The sequence below is a fragment of the Halichoeres trimaculatus genome, unplaced genomic scaffold, assembly GCF_033239565.1.
Source record: "Halichoeres trimaculatus isolate MK-OKI-2021-1 unplaced genomic scaffold, fHalTri1.1 fHalTri1_scaffold_11, whole genome shotgun sequence".
Taxonomy (NCBI): domain Eukaryota; kingdom Metazoa; phylum Chordata; class Actinopteri; order Labriformes; family Labridae; genus Halichoeres; species Halichoeres trimaculatus.
Window position 1 is genome coordinate 6,382,062 of NW_027437189.1, and position 6,000 is coordinate 6,388,061.

The 6,000-nt window shown below is 40.2% G+C and overlaps 1 long non-coding RNA gene across 1 annotated transcript in view; it reads right to left on the reverse strand.

The window, feature by feature from the left end:
* The window catches only part of LOC141798830 (uncharacterized), a 33,282-nt gene extending 27,667 nt beyond the window's left edge, over positions 1-5,615 (reverse strand). Inside the window, exons 1-2 of the long non-coding RNA XR_012599195.1 lie at positions 5,561-5,615; positions 3,301-3,517 (exon numbers count right to left, since the gene is read on the reverse strand). This is a non-coding gene — a long non-coding RNA (uncharacterized LOC141798830). The remainder of the gene's footprint in view (positions 1-3,300; positions 3,518-5,560) is intronic.
* Between the last annotated feature and the right edge of the window lie 385 nt (positions 5,616-6,000).

A 6,000-nucleotide genomic window follows, 5' to 3' on the forward strand; every position in this document is an offset into this window, starting at 1 on the left:
ATTCAGTGGAAGGACATCCAGGGGTCTTTTTAAGATGATAAAGTTTTATGGTTATCCACTGTCTTACCGACTTGTCTGTGTAATTACCCATTCCTTTCATGAATTCTTTATTTGTGTATACACATTTACAGTCTACGTTTTACAGTTCTTTGTGTTTATTTACTTCTCAAACATTGTACAATAACACTTAACCTAGTCTTGTTTGATATTGTATTTTCAGTAGTTTCATTTTGCATGTGCAGTGTGCAGTTGCTAATGCCGGGATTAGAAGCAGAATACATAAATAAAGGGATTAGTAAGATCAGTGTCAATCTCAGACAGAATGATTTATAGTGCCTCAGGTGTTCTTATTCTGGTGGGACAAAGACTAGTCATGATTAATTAGTCACAAAACATGGCATTATAGCAGTGACTCAGAGGGTGCAGGGAAAAGAAATTAAATTCAGAATATCTCTCCGCTGTGACGTATGAATTTTGTCAGTATGCTTGTAATTGTACTCATGCACAGTAAATCTCCTGCTCTGTTGAGTCCAATGCAAAACTCACATCTCGCCTGGGAAATACATCCCGTTATTGCTTTGGATAAATAAATAAATTCAATTGCATCCTGTATGCATTGAATAACTTGGCTCGAGCACAGCTCAGCTTTGCCCATTTCGGTGATTAATGCTGCAGTGGGGAGCAGTAACTGAGACACAGGAGAGTCCTGACATTAAAGAAGATATCATACAGGCTCAGACTGTACCTGTCAATGAAAGAGTCAGTCCTGCTTCCAGAAGCGAACAAGAAGTTTCTAATTTCAGTGCGGTTTATTGAGGTGTCAGATTGCACCTGCTGTGGGCTCACACTCCACTGGCCTTTCAGACCTTAACTTTCTGTCTCAATCAGGGGAAATGATTGCCTGGCTGCCTGCTACCTGCCTTTCGTCATTCTATAATTACACTTACTTCCATTTAGAGACACATGCCTCGCAGCTCGGAGTCGACAGCTCCCACTCAGGGACGGGGATCAACAAAGGCTCAGCGAGCAGGGACTGGATGATCTGGTGCAGGGATGTAGCACTTTAATCAGTATTTATGTAATAAAACCATGCACCTAATGGATCCTCACCTTTTCTGTTTATCTATTCTATAAACACAGCTGCCTTTTTACATTTCTTGAAGAAGACAGATCTGAGTCAAAAGGAGTTTTTCAACTGCAGGAACTTTCCAAAAAAACTAGGAACTTTCGCAGGGAACTGTGTGTTTTTTAACCAGAGGAACTAGGATCCTAATTTAATTCTGTAGTTACCCCTAAAACATCCCTAATCCAGGGTTAGTTCTTTCGAGCTGTCTGGGAAATTTGAGGGGCATTGCCTGTAAGCTGAAAGTTTCTGATTGGGGGAGCACTTGCAGTGTTATTATTCCACTTGACAGTTCTACAGTTCTACCATTTCATTTAGCAGACACTTTTTGTCCAAAGTGTCGTACAACACAAGCAAGAATTTAGACAGAAGGAAAAACCTAGTTAGTGCGACAAAAGTGCTACAAGTTATTTGGCTGCATTTTTTTTATAAAGTAGATTATTCTAGCCAACTAACCACAATAAATTGCTGCAATACAATTCAACCTTTAACAACATTCAGTAATAGTGCTGAAAAATCACTAAAAGCTGAGTCTAAGACCTCCTTACTTATTTTGCCCCTGAGGACAAAGAGGAGAAGGCTCAGATTAAGGGCCTAAGTGTTCCCTGAACAGATGAGTATTCAGACATCTCTTTAAGTAGAAAGGGACTCTGTGGATCATATAGAGTTAGGTAACTCATTCCACCATTTGGGAACAACAGAGGAGAAGAGTCTGGCTTGTGATTCAGAGCCCCGCTGGGCTGGGAGCACCAGGCGTCTGTCACAAGCAGAGCGTAGTGGGCCAGAAGGAGTGTAGAACTGGATGAGTGACCCCAGGTAGACAGAAGCTGTTCTTGTCAATGTTTTGTTAGCCAGAAGAAGAGCTTTGAATTTGATTGGAGTTGCCACTGGAAGCCAGTGTAGAGAGATTAACAGCGGGGTGACATGTGCTGTTTTGGGCTGGTTAAAGACCACATGTGCTGCTGGATTCTGGGTAATCTGCAGAGGTTTAAATGGACACGTAGGGAAGCCTGCTAGGAGAGAATTGCAGTAGTCGATGCGTGAAATCACAAGGGCCTGTACCAGAAGCTGCTTGGCTGTGAGCGGATCACTGAGCCAAGTGAGGTAGTGTATAAAGAAAAGAGTAGGGGACCAAGCACTGACCCCTGGGGTACCCCTGTTGATAAGCCTTGCGAGTTAGACACTTCCCCTTGTCATGACACTCTGAAGGGTCTGCCGGTGAGGTGGGACTTGAACCACAACAGTGCAGATCCTGAGATGCCAAGTTCAGAGAGTGTGGAGAAGAGGATTTGATTGTTTACTTTCCATCCAAACAAGATGACCCCCACTCGGTTTAAAGAAACGCTTAAACAATGGTCTTCTTTGAGCCTGATGGTGTGAATGTGTCTCTATCAGCCCTTGGTGGTACAGTTTAAAGAGTGACCTTGTGAACTGGAGACCTTCAGCTGTACGTGTCAGTGGATATCCAGTTTACAACAGTTGTTGAAACAAGAGGAAGGTTGCCAACTGACTGGCTCATTTTTAAGCTACTGGTCAATCTCTGAAGGCAGAGTGGTCAAAATATCCAATGTTAAGCTTTTTGAAACGGCTTTAACCAGCGCTGGCCCTTGTCATACTGCCCTCTACTGGTCAGGTGTTGTAGCGGTTTTTTTTTTTGTTGTTGTTGTTGTTGTTGGTTTTTTTTATCCCAGGCCTTCATCCCTTATGGAATCTAAGACAAACAATGGGCCACATTCTTGGGAATGCTTCACCAGAAACCAGAAGGTCTTGGTCCTTCTGGTTAAATAACACATAGCTGAGTCTGTGGAAGCCTGAATCCACATTTGATTTTAAAGTTTCTGATCCATGGTCTTAGTTAAGGACATGATACTGAGCATGTTGGGGGAAAAAAAAAAAAAAAACATGGATCAAAGTTGTGTGATTAAAAGTTTGGGTGAGCTCCAGAGTCTCACTATTCTCACCTTTTAATAATCACTTGTCAACACAGCTGTCTCATTATGTTGTGCTAAACAAGCCATATCACCCCCTGAGCCTTTTACATATTAATGCTTTCTATGATAGTTCAAAAAGCAGCAGCCAGGTGTTTTCCTTAACAAGACTTAGGTCATGATTTTGTGTTAGTCAAACAAAAAGCTGCCCAACAACAAACCAGCTCTTGTGTCTGTAATGATGCTCACCTCTTCCAAACAAGGCCCTGAGAGCCCGCTGTGGTTCCTCCTGAACAGCTGCATCACTTCACAAGCCTGGCTCCGTATCACAAAGCTTCTGTTGTTGCCCGGTTATGTTTGCTCTGCAAGTTCCACCGAAGCAGTCTGTTCTTACTGCGTTAAAAACAGGCCCAGTTGTTCAAAAGTTAGTTTGGTAGACTCGTGGCACAATCGGCTGCGTCGCCATCTGTCAAAAGAAGACACAGAGACATGAAACAGCCACATGCACAAGCTTGCTGTTTCCGTGCTTTGTTAGTGGTTTGAATCCGTGCTTTTCCAAACAGAAGGAAAAAGAAAACTCTGCACTTCAGCATCCAACTTTGTCAGACGTTTCGTTTCCCAGCTGTTTGGGAGTGCAGATGGTTTACACATCCTGCAGTTGTGCAGAGTAATATCTCAGTAGCATTTTCAGTGTTTCAGACTTAATTTTTAAAGTTGTTTCCAAGTTATTTTCCACTGATTGGCTTCAAATTACCCGAGAGGTTTATAATTTTCTAAATCAATGAGTGGAAATGTTCAACACTGATTTAAAAGAACCCAACCAGAGCACATTTACTGACTCTGTATTTGTCCAGAGTGTTTTCTAACCCAGTTAAAGGTGCAGTGGGTGATTTTCGAGCAGCATTAAAATCAGGAATCATTGAAATGTTTACTTCCATAGTAGGTTAGATATATCCCTACAGATGTTCTTTTCAGCTTGAAAAAAAAGATTGACCCAGCCCTTCATACATGTGAATTAATAGTAACTTTACTTTAAAGAGGGGGTATGGGGCTTTTTTGGGCTTAACGCTGTTCTGCTGGTACCACTGCAGTAGTGTTACATTATTCACAGTTTTTATTTATTTATTTTTATCTCACATTGGTGCTTTAGAAAACCATTATTTTAGCATCTGTCTGAAACGCTTCATTTTTGCTGCTGTCTCTTTAAGGCTCCTCACTCCACGGACTCCCTTTACTCTGAATGACTAGCTCTAAAAATGAAAAAATACGTATATAAGCTGATTTTCTAACAACAGTATAAGATGCTTCACAATATCTGGCCACATTATCTCAGCAAACGTAAGCGTAAACGTAATTTCATATGAGGAATTTAAGCTAAATTGAAGCTAAATCCATTAAAAAAATACACTTACAACCAATAAATAAAATTAATTACCAGCGAAAAAGTAACTAACTCTGAGTAGTTTCTCCATTTATTTTTTAAAGGTATATCATAACATTCTTTGCCAGCCCATCTTTAAAGAGGGGGTATATTGTGGCTCTATACTGTCTTTCACTGTGATTGACCCGCTCCAAAATATCAAAACAACAACAAAAGCTGATTCTCCAACAATAGTATTTGGAAGAAGATGCCAGACAATATTTGGCCACATGACCCAGCAAAAAAAAAGCTAGCCTAAGTTTAACAACTTAATAAGTGAAAAAAAAAACCGCTTCGCTAAAGCTAATTCTATACAAATAAATACACTAACAACCAATGAATAAAACTATTACCAGAGAAATAGCAACAAACTTTAAGTGGTTTCTCCTTTTTTTTTCTTGGAAGCTGCATCATAACAGTCTTTGCTAGCCCATCTTTAAAGAGGGGTATTGTGTGGCTCTATACTGTCCTTCTGTGGAGGCTTTACATGATTTAGAGCTCAAAATACTCTTTATTTTCTCATAGTGGTGTTTAAAAATCCCTTGTTTTGTCCTCTGTCTGAGAAATATTACTTTAGCAGCTGTCTCTTTAAGGCTCCTTATTCCACAAACCCCCTTCACTCTGATTGGCCAGCCCTCTGGAGGCCTTTTGAGGTGGTGCTACAGGACGATCTAGGTGTCTGGGGCAAACATGTCATGAACCAGTTCAGAGATCCTCATGTGATGACCTCATTCAGCAACTCTTGTGAAGTTCTCTTAAAGATCTCGTAAAGATCATGTTCTCCTATGAAAAATTTCTGCAGCATATGAACATGAAAGGGTTTGAAAATCTGCACACATCTACTCTGAACATCCAGTACTGTTACTGTTGTAGTCTCATGTTGGTATATTTTTGTGTTTGGGGGTCAACACAGCACCTTGTTTGTTTAAAAAAATCACTTTACACACCTTTTTTGTTGAATTAAAATCACTTTTATTACATTTTCTAATTTGAGTGCACACAATTCAGTTAACAAGCTGTCATATGGTTAACCTTTCTACATTCTGATTCAGTTTGCAATTATGGTTTCAAGTGACAAGTGACACTTACCTTTTTGTTTGTGTCTTTGTCCGAGCTCTCCTGACGAAAGGGTGGCAAAGGTTTCAAGATGGCCTCTTAAGCACTACCCACAGGAAGTGGGAGAGACCATCAAGGGGAAAGTCAGGAGAAGCTTAGACTTTTTGATTCATCAGGAAACCTTTGTTTGTGATTTTATTAGTTATTGAAGACACCTAAGTTTTTGTAAATAGTTTGTTTGGATAATTTTATGGTGTTTTGCCAAGTTTGTTGGACGTTTAGTTTTCTTTTTTTATTGAAGTTCCTCCCCTTCTGTTTATGTTGGACTAGTCCTTTGTCTTTTTAAACCCCTCTTTGCGTCTCATTTAGGTTAGGTCTGTTTAATTGTAGGTTGTAGCTTAAGTTCCTTTTCGCTGAGTTGACCTCTTTTAGCATGGGCCCAGGATTTCGTTAATTTTTGACCACATTTAATT